Raw genomic sequence first — 11,232 nt, 5'->3', positions numbered from 1 at the left:
AATGGAGTGCAATAGGCAGAGGGGCGATGAATTTTGGTGTCACACAGGGACTGCAGAAATTTGAGATCCCAAGATCCGCCACTGGGGTTAGCTTTATATTCTGTAGCGCTCTGCTCCAGTATCTCCTGGCTTCCATAGTTCTTCCATTTCATCTGATTCAATGGGAAAGATTACCACTAAAAATCTTGGGTTTTAGAAAACAAAAATCAAATGCCTTAATTTAGGACACATTTACTATCATGAGACAAAGGTTCTTAAGAGCAGAAGCACAGGTCCTGCACATTGCAGATTTGAACACTGCCAAAGAATATTGGGACCATCTATGTCAGATACACCTGTCTGACAGTGCTGGTTCAATAATTGGACTAACTAGGAGACTGTACAGGGATGCTGTGGGTTAAACCACAGAGCCTAGGGCTTGCTGATGAGAAGGTTGGTGGTTTGAATCCCTGCGACAGGATGAGCTCCCGTTGCTCAGTCCCTGCTCCTGCCAACCTAGCAGTTCAAAAGCACAAAGTGCAAGTAAATAAATAGGTACCTCTCTGGTGGGAAGGTAAATGGCATTTCTGTGCGCTGCTCTGGTTCACCAGAAGCAGCTTAGTCATGCTGGCCACATGACCTGGAAGCTGTACGCTGGCTCCCTTGGCCAGTAAAGTGAGATGAGTGCCGCAAGCCCAAAGTCGTCCGTGGCTGGATCTAATGGTCAGGGGTCCCTTTGCCTTTACCTAGGAGACTGTAAAGGACTGTGCTACCTGAAGGTGGATGTTTAACCACACACCTCCAGACTTTGTGCACGTTTTTCCTCCAGTTGCAAAGGAGAGGTAAAAGATTTCCAGACCTGGATCAAGTCTTCATCCTGCTATCCAGTCTCCCACCAGTTTTATGTGCTTGTAAATTGTCCTCAAATCAAATTGATATGCATATTATTATTCTTTTAGCAGGGCAAGCCTGTGCATGCCTAGGGACACATAAGCCCCATTAAATTAAATGCTACTTACTCCCAGGTATATGTGTTGGGGTTTTAGCTTGGGACCTCAGTTTCTCTGCTATTGAGCTATTTCCCTCCCCATTCACATTCTACAAAAGCTTTTATCAGGTTGAAAGATGGATAAAGCACATGCTGTTGACCATTCAGTCTTCCTATTCGGCAGGAGATAATCTAGCTATGGCTTCCCCTGCTCTCCTGCTCCACACATCCAGTCTCTTTCCCAGCTTTTTGTAAGTAACTGGGTCCTCTTTGATGCAAATTCATCTCTTCCCTGAAACAGTTTGTAACCTGAGTGGGCCAAGGAATCGGAGAGAAGTGAATCTTGTGGACATCTTACAGAACAGCAGAGGCGATGCAAGGCACTGTAGTGTGAAGAACCCATTTGCTAGCTATCTTGTTTTCCTCATGCATGAGATAATAGGGCAAGGCAGGATTCCATTAAGGAGGCAAGGATGTGTTGAATCTCTTTTATGCAGCTAGGGCAGAATTATCGAAGTGACAAACATCTCTATAGGCAAAGAAGGGAGCATAGGTAATCCTTTCTTTGTAAGGGAAGGAGGAAAAGATATAAGCAGGAGGCCAAATGCAGTTAGCAAGCACTTGAGGAGGAGGAGAGAGGGGGGGCACATCATCTGAATCATCCATCTGGCAAAACAAACAAGAAGAGGTAAAGTGAATTGAACTGGCTTCTTCCTGTATTATGGAAACCTTTGGGATGAGGGTAATCCAGCCTTACACCAGGGAGCTGTAGGAGTAAATACCAAAGCAACCAATACTTATTTTTATTGTATTTATTATTACTACTACTTATTGGTTTGATACTTATTAAACCTTTTAGCTGCTTTTGTTAATGAAAATTAAACTCAAAACAACTTAACAATACAATGCAAAAGTTGAAACATGTATAAAGCTAATACAAAATGAATAAGAGCTATAAACATTGATTTATATAAAAATCCAACCCAGTAAGAGAGGCCACAGTATCTAGAATTCTCCTAGTTAAAGGTCAAAAGCCTGGTTGAAACTAAGTGTTTTTGCCCAACACATAAAATTAAGCAGTGATAGTGCCACGCTTGACTCACCTGGGCACGGGGGGGGGGGGGCATTCCAAAGGCAGGGAGCCACCACTGAAAATGTCCATTATTCTCATTAGCCCCAGAGATAGAGATCCTAAGCTCATTTACCATCACAGAGCTTAGCTTCTCTCCCAATATTCTGGGAGCTCCTTTTCCTTTTCCTGAAACAACAACAACAACAACAACAACAACAACAACAACAATGTATACCTCGCCCAGACAGCTTAAAGCATATAAAAATTGTAAAAAAACAACAACACCAGACATTTAAAATTTCCCAATATAGGGCTGCCTTCAGATATCTTCTAAAAGTCAGATAGTTGTTTATTTCCTAGTTTAAATGTTTAAATGATTCTCAGCTCATTCCAATGACAGTGACAAGATGTCCTCAGGTTTCATTTCCTGCTGACAGAGAGACCACTCAGATTTCCGGCAATGAGATATCAATTAGTCTACACCCACAAATAGCTGGAATCATCATTAGCATGGGAATAGTATAACTTCCTTCCTTTGGCATAGCAGCAACTGCACTGGCAGCAAGGCCCTCATTTTGCAGCCTCTGTGATGTGTCACTTGGGAGCATCATGAAAGGAAAATGGTAGTTGACACATACAAAACAAAACAAAATTGATGGAGAATAGTCAAATAAAATTCTGCCAACTGTCTTTTTTCTCAGGAGTTTTTCTCAGATAAAAATGTTTGTGAGAAATTTTGGGTCACCTCAAAAACAAAACAAGAAGCACTGTTACGAGTTACTCCCTTCCTTGAGGTGATAGACAATTTTGCCTACCTGGGCTTCACCATAACATCTCCATCAACACTGAGCTGGACAAGGATATTGGGAAGGTAGCTACAGCAATCGCTCACCTCTCCAAAAGGGTATGGAAGAATGTGATGCTAACAACCAACTCCAAGATGAAGCTATACCAGGCTCATGTGTTCAGCACATTACTTTGAGGTAGTGAGATGTGGAAAAGTTTCATCCACCAGGAGCAACACCTTCCACATGTGTTGTGCCAGGAGAATTTTGGGTATCACATGGCAGGACAGAGTTTCAAACAAACAAAGTTGTGTTCTTCCAAGCCCACATTCCCAGCATGCTAGCACTTCTTTCTCAGTGACTTCGGCTCTGGTTTGGTTATGTCCACAGAATAGAAGACAGCAGGCTCCCCAAAGACATATTCTACAGGGAGCTGGTTTCAGGCACCAAGCTCTTTGACAGTCTTACTCTGCCTTACAAAGATGTCTGCAAATGTGACATGAAGGTTGGCAATATTAACCCCACCCTATGAGAATCCCTTGCAGATGACCACAGCGCCTGGAGACAGGCTGTGTATCCATAGCAGTGACAGGAGGAGTAAAGACTATTTGGAGGAGTGCAGAAAGAAGAAATGTCATGGTGCATCTGCATCAGCAAAACCAGGCACCTTCATCTGCCCCAGCTGCCACAAAACATGTCTCTCCCTATTGGTCTCTACAGCCACAACAAATGCTGTAGCTCTTCAATAATTTGATTTCACCCCAAAAGGTACATTCTTCCATTGTCTTCCAAGTCACACATATGTCAACCAACCTCTTACCATCCCTTTCCATCTGTTTTACATAGGAGATTGTGTTATACCAACTCAGACCAACAGTCCATCTAGTTCAATATTGTCTACATTAACTTTCAGCAACTCTTCAGGGTTTCACACTGGAGTCTCTCCCAGCCTTACCTGGAGCTACTGGCGAATGAGCCTAGGACCTTCTGCATGCAAGGTGGATGTTTCAGACATTTTTCTTTTCTTCCTTCCTTCTTCATGCCAGGTGTCTTTGGTAGTATCCCAAAATGATGGGTTCTTCTACTATGCAGTTAGGCATGAAATGAGTACTACATATTAGTGTTGTCTTGAAAAGTTATCCCCTCAACCATGTCCATCAATTAATGGGAAACTAAATTGTACTCAAAAAATATCAAAGAGGAGAGAAAACTTTCTGTGATTTTTTTATGGGTAGGTTGCAGAATCTTTGTTTGCACTTGTTTCAGTTTTGGGATGACTAAGGGGCATTTCCCCCCTCCCATTCTACAAAATCACCATACCAGGCTTCAATGAAAACCATATGAAGACATGATAAGCAAACTCCTCCTGTGAGGCTTTTTCATATCAGGAAATGCAGATATCCAGGGAGACTGCTGAATGATGGAGAGATGTTTATTGGAAAGAAAACCAGACACTCTACCTCAGCCACCTTGGTAAGTGGAAATCTGACATGCTCCATAATTCTATAGAAATTCTAAAGTGTCTTGAGAGTAAGGCAGGAAAATGAAAGCTTCTTTTACAAAGAAAGAAAGATCTTGCAAAAACAGAGGGCAGATTTCAGGGCAGCACTGATACAAAGGTAAAGGTAAGGGGACTCCTGACCATTAGGTCCAGTCATGACCGACTCTGGGGTTGTGGCGCTCATCCCGGTATACCTGAAGGAGCGTCTCCACCCCCATCGCTCTGCCCGGACACTGAGGTCCAGCTCCGAGGGCCTTCTGGCGGTTCCCTCGCTACGAGAAGCCAAGTTACAGGGAACCAGGCAGAGGGCCTTCTCGGTAGTGGCACCCACCCTGTGGAATGCCCTCCCACTAGAGGTCAAAGAGAACAACAATTACCAGACCTTTAGAAAGCATCTCAAGTCAGCCCTGTTTAGGGAAGCTTTTAATGTCTGATGGATTTCTGTATTTTAGTGTTTTGTTGGAAGCCGCCCAGAGTGGCTGGGGGAACCCGGCCAGATGGGCGGGGTATAAATAATAAATTATTATTATTATTATTATTATTATTATTGGCCGAGGGAGCCAGCGTACAGCTTCCGGGTCATGTGGCCAGCATGACTAAGCCGCTTCTGGCGAACCAGAGCAGCACACAGAAACGCCATTTACCTTCCCACCTATTTAGGTTGGCAAGGTTGGCAGGAGCTGGGACCGAACAACAGGAGTTCACCCCATCACGGGGATTCAAACTGCTGACCTTCTAATTGTCAATCCCTAGGCTCTGTGGTTTAACCCACAGTGCTACCCGCACCCCATGCTGCATATAGCCACCCTTAATTAAAATGTGGAAGAATCACACAGACAGGCTTGTTGGTCACTGGTGACCCACATTTTGGGGGCCCTGAAGCTTGAACTGTTATGGACCCACCTCTGCAACCAGCAAGATCTGCGTAACCCCTGTGATCTTCCTCACAGAAGCTTAGTTATATGACAGACCACATTAAAAAAAAACCAAAACTACCATGTCTCCGATTTTGATTAAAATTGCTGTCCTGAATTATCTCGCCTGTCAAAGTCATTGGGGTGATTCAAAATGCCCTATGCCTTATAGTTTTTGAGCACCATGTTGGGCAAAGGATTCCTGCATTGCAGAGGGTTGGAGAAGATGACCCTCATGGTCCCTTCCAACTTTTTGAATCTATGATTCTACGGTGGGGATGAGGTAATTGTTCTGTACATGCACGATGCATCATCAAACAAAATAAAACCTAGAAAGAAAACAGTCAATATAGCCTTTCATCTTATACATCTTTGAGAATACCTACTACACAAAGCACAATTTGCAAAATACTCTTTATTACTGCATAGCAGGGGTTTGGACTAGATGGTCCACAAGGTTCTTTTCAACTCTACAGTTTTATGATTCTCTTTTCTGGTTTTTCTAGCAACATATTCATGTCCAGTTTCATCATTGGAGAGCTTTCTTTAAATGTCATTTTCTAGAGACAATATGCAGAAAGAATTTAAGCACTCTTTAGCTCTGCCTTTCCACCACCTGAGCTACTGACTCTCTAAACTTCGGAATTGTCAAAATATATACCACCCAAAATTAATCAATTGGAGTCATGCAACTCAGAATGGGTCTACTAGACCCATTAAAAAAAAACAATGTGAACCAATGTTGCAAATAATTCAGCTTCATTAGTTTCAGAATAGAGACAACTCTTCATTCTCTTGAGATGTGTACATCCCTTGTGCTTCACCCCTTGATGACACATTGAGGTGATGGTGTCACTTCAACTGAATGATTTGCAGTTTCTATATTAATTGTACCAGGAGAAGGAAATATATAAAGCTAGTTGAGGGCTAAAGTTGGAAGAAAAAAACAACACCACAGGTGTAGGTTGGTGAATGTCTCAGTGTAGGTGGGTGAATGTCTCAGCAAGAGCTTACTAGAAGAAGAAAGGGAAAAGAAAGAAAGAAAGCGCCAACTGTTTTTCATAATAAGCAGCAGTGAACTGTCAGTGTATGAATCAAAATACACAGCCTACTAAAGATCCGCCACATCCATCCTTTCTGCAAACATCTCAAAGCCAGCTTTTGTTGTTCACACACACACACACACACACACACACACACACACACACACACAAGAGAGTGAGAGAGAGAGCACTTTGTTATTTGATTACTTCAATAGCCTGCCACATGGCAATCACTGTGAACAAATCTTCATTCTGTTTTTAGATGTATTGACTAATTGCTCAGGGGCAGGTACACCTACTCAGTGACCTGGATTAACTTGTGTTCTTTCTACTTCTCCCTGTCCTGTGTGTGTGTGTGTGTTTGTGTGTGTGTGGTGTCTTTGTTTGTTTAAGTGTGTGTCAGTGATGGCAGTGGCTTAGCATCCTTTGCTGGTGCCCAGGGCTGGGCACAGAGGATAAACAAAACCCACTATGTCAGCCCAACTTTCACTGTTACCACCAGGCAGGCATGGGGCATGGGGGCATGGAGGGTTCATGGGGCTGCACTGTGCTGTACCACCTGCTCACCCATTCACCAGTGCAGTGGGGAGCCTAACTGGCCAACACGATCCTTGGTGGGTGCATCTCCCAATGCTAACCAGGTGGCTATTAAGCAAAGGGGGGAGGGGGGCAGCAGCAAGGCCAGGCAAGTATCCAGGGCAAGTATCCCTATGTGGGGGTGGCTGGCTCGAGTCCTCTCAAAATCTTGTGCCTGGGGCTATGGTCCCCCCCCCCGGCTTGCCCCATGCTATTCCCCTGAGTGATGGCAGCTTGACAGGAGGAGGAGAAGTAAGAAGAGGAAACAACCCTGTGGGGGGGATATAAACATGGTCATGGGAGCAGGATGAAGCTTATTGCCCCCCCTTCCAGGCACTGATCTGAGCCTGTGAGCAGAATCTGTGTGCATATGAGTGTAAGCTTCAGATGAATGCATGAACAGGGTTCCTCCACTGTCCAAGCATTCATAGATTCAGATTCACAGTGCAAAGAGGATCATGATTAAAGATACAGGACTTTGATGTATAAATAGAAAGATAGGCAATAATGAAATAATCAAGCAGCACTTCAGATGGGTGTGTTCTGGATCCTGGTAGGTAAATGCATGCACATTTGCACACACACACACACACACACACACACACACACACACACACCTGTGATTAAGAAAACAAGAGTATTCTTTTTATTATTCATGTAGCAAAACATCTCAGCTTCTGTCTTCAACAGATGCTCTGATAAAAAATAAAACGATGCAGTTTCCAAGGTGGCAGCTCAGAAGTACTTCATCTGCAGAGGCTAAGCAATGCTTACTATCCTGTAGGTTAAGGCCATCATGTGTTCAAGAATCCAGAAGTTCACCCTCTTTGTTAACATTGTTAGATTTGTTGACGTCTCTATAGAAATTAAGTGTCACAGCAGTGCTTCTCAGAACTAAAATGTTTTGTCAACTTGTTTCTCCACCTTTCCTCACCCCCTCAAAACTGCATATTTGTTGCTTGTAAATCATATGTGTGGTTTGCTGTAGTTTTACCAGCCTACTGAATATGGCAGCCTGGTATTTTTGCACCTGCAGGTAATGTTTTGTGGACATAGTATATTCTACCCATCCTGATACTTAAAATATCCCTCCATCCCTATCCAATAAGACACCTATTTTTATATGCATGTTCACATGTGCCTTGGCTGGATCAGGGGCTCTGAGTAATGAATGCACAAAAAAAATAATGTCTAAAACTTTCCCTAACAGCAAATTAGATTAGGGCAGTCCAGTTGTTTTTCTCCCCCCCCCCACCCCCCGGCTCCACATGATTAAGCAAAATGAAATGAGGTTAAGATTATTAGTGGGGAGTCTGGATGGAAAGAAAAGTAGATCAATAGTCAGACACAAAGATAGATTGATCAGAAATTGAAGCCTGGTTTGGGGGGGGGGGAGAAGGAAGTAGGTCAAGCTTCGCTCACATCCTTAATTACATTTGCTCAGGCTTTTCGCCCTGTCCCTGAAGAGACCTGGATATTTGATAGCCTACTTCCCCACAGGGTCAGATATGACTGATCTTGTTAAATTTTAAAGCAGCAAAAGAAAGAACAGCCAGTGGAATTCCATGTCACTTCTTTCTATTTGCTTTTATTTATTCATTTTAAAAGGCATTTTTAATAAAGCAACAAAGCTGGAATAGGAGACATTTATTTTATTTTATTTTAAAGATTTTGCTCAGTTAATTATAAGTGCTTTAAAAATAAAGAATAAAACAGATACCTAATATTGTGTACTGGCGAAACAGTCATCAATATTAGAAGCTTGATAAATGTGGGGAGGAAGGGCTAATGTGAGAACATTAGAAGAGCTTTGTGGGATCAGACCAAAGGCCCATGTAGTCCTGTATCCTGATCAGGGAAAACCTGTTTTTCTATTATTGTTTTAAGTTAATTGTTAAACTATAGGCTTCATAAGATGTTCAGTCTTCAAAGATTCCAACATGGTAAAAAAAACAACTATCAAGCTCAGAGATGCCCTACCCACTTGGAGCCATACTGTGGAGATAAGTTGCAAGAATAGATTAATTTTAGAAACGTCATTTTAAGCATATTAGTTACCCCTGAACAACCAGTGACACCCAGGCTTCCCGTCAACCCGTGCATGCAAGCAGCACAGCCTCACCTGGTTGCCATGAAGAGAACCATGGTGCTGTGCATCAAGAGGGCTGTGCTGGCTGAAACGCTGGTGTTGGCCTGCCAATGGCTCTATACGGAGGAAGGAGATTTTCAGTGTCATCTAAATTGGGTCCTCCCTGCAAGTGGGTCCTGGAAATCAGGCCTAGGTGTTGGGGCAGGGACTATTGGAGCAGCCACAACACCCTACTGGTGGTCTCTCTGACGGGGTGCAATTGAGCTAAGGGCATGCCAGTCTTAAGAGTCAGAGAGACCACTACTTAAGCGCTGCACGTGACCTTAGAGATCCTCTTCTCAGGTCACTGTGCACCAAAACAGACCTACCTGTCTCTGCTGCCAGCCCAGGAGCAAACAGCAATCCGTTGGGATAGCCTCGAACGGTGAATTGTTCTCAATTAACTTCTCTTTCCACCTGTTATTTCAGCTTTTGTTTTTTTCCACAACTCCAATTGGGTTTTTTTTGGGGGGGGGTTGTGTTAATTTGTAATTAATCCTCCCCCCACCCCTTTTCTTTTTTTCTGTTTTTTGTTTCTTCCTTTTTAAAAGGAGCCCTTTTGGGGCTTGACTTCGCTTCTTCTTTTTTTAATAAGCATTTTTATTAAAATTTCCAATTTAAATATCTAATCCATTTTCAAATTATGCAAATTATGCAAATATCAATTAAACAATTAATCCAAATCCGCTGCCAAATTATACAAATTTATCGACTTCCCATGCTCCAGACTCAGAAGGCCTAGTCGTCTTACAGTCACTCAGGGGGTCACACGACTCCATACTCTCCAACATTTATCTGATGAAAATAGGAATGTCCTAAGGAAAAGCGGGACATACCAGGATTAAATCATAAACCGGGATGGATTCTGGAAATCCGGGACTGCCCATAGGAAATATGGACACTTGGAGGGTCTGTTACAGAAAGCTCAGAAGCAGGACATGAACATAACAATATTCTCCTGAAGTTGTTCCCCAGGGACTGATATGCATGTTGTCTCTTGCATTGGAGTTAGTATATAGCTATCAACACATCATGACTACTAGTCATACCCTTTTCCTCAATGAATTGGTCTAACCCAGGCATCACCAAACTTCGGCCCTCCAGATGTTTTGGACTACAATTCAAATCTTCCCCGAACACTGGTCCTGTTAGCTAGGGATCATGGGAATTGTAGGCCAAAACATCTGGAGGGCCGAAGTTTGGGGATGCCTGGTCTAACCCCTCTTAAAGCAGCCTGTGTTGTAGGCCACTAATACATCCTGTGGTAGTGAACAGGTATATCACATAAAATGGGGGTGACTAACCTGTGAGCCTCCAAATGTTGCTGGACTGTATCTCCTAAAATCCCTGTATGCTGGACGGGCACTAGAGAAGTGTTTCCCAAAGTTGGTGATACTGGCACCTGGCATAGCTGCCAAGTTATCCCTTTTTAAAAGGGATTTTCCCTTATGCTGAATAGGCTTCCTCGTGAGAAAAGGGAAAACTTGGCAGCTATGGCACCTGGGAGGTGCTGGAACAATTCAGGGGTGGTGGTGGTGGTAGTAGCCTTGGGTGCAATTGGGGGGGGGGCATTGAATAAAAATAAGGGGGTGGGTAGAAGCATAAAGGAAGCAAGAGAAGAGAATGGGAGTGGGGAGTTTGCACATGTTTTATCTGTTATTTGATTATGCTTACCACCAGATGGAGCACTATTGAAGGATGGAAACAATGCCTCCCCTGCGTCTGGTGATCATGCTGGAGGGGTTTTCACAGGTTTGGGTGAACCCTTTTTGTTTTCACCCAGCCCCGAGAGGTGGATCACAGCTTTCCTATGTTGTATGATGTAGGTAGAAATATCCTATATAATAAAGTCCCTGTGTCTCTGCGTCCAGTCCCTGCGTCCCTGGGTTTGCGCTACTGCGCATGTGCCCCACGGACACAGGGACTGGACACAGGGACTGGACGCACACAGAGCCCAATCCCCGCGCACTCCCTGTCCCCGCACACTCACTCACGCCCTCGAGCCTGGGGGGGCAGAATGCGGTTCTCTCTCCCTCAACGGCTTCCCCTCCAAACCACCGTTCCGCGCCTTGCCTCCCAACTAACGGCACGAGGGGAAGAGGGAAAGGGACCGCGAGGGATTGTGATGCGAGCGTGTGATGGAGCCGCCATTCCCCACACCCACCCCACCGCCAACGCCGTTCCCCATCCCACTTAAAGAAGGTAGATTTCCGGGGGGAGGGGCACTGAGTAATTATTATTTTTTT

At 44.0% G+C, this 11,232-nt stretch overlaps 1 long non-coding RNA gene across 1 annotated transcript in view; it reads right to left on the bottom strand.

The window, feature by feature from the left end:
- Nucleotides 1-3,796: 3,796 nt before the first annotated feature.
- LOC148686547 (uncharacterized) overlaps nt 3,797-11,232 on the bottom strand; it is a 169,386-nt gene continuing 161,950 nt past the window's right edge. Inside the window, exon 3 of the long non-coding RNA XR_015948636.1 lies at nt 3,797-3,905. This is a non-coding gene — a long non-coding RNA (uncharacterized LOC148686547). The remainder of the gene's footprint in view (nt 3,906-11,232) is intronic.

Source organism: Zootoca vivipara, chromosome Z2 (genome assembly GCF_965207765.1).
Source record: "Zootoca vivipara chromosome Z2, rZooViv2.hap1.1, whole genome shotgun sequence".
Classification (NCBI taxonomy): domain Eukaryota; kingdom Metazoa; phylum Chordata; class Lepidosauria; order Squamata; family Lacertidae; genus Zootoca; species Zootoca vivipara.
Note: the sequence above shows the minus strand (reverse complement) of the source record. Positions and strands in the feature narration are given on the sequence as shown.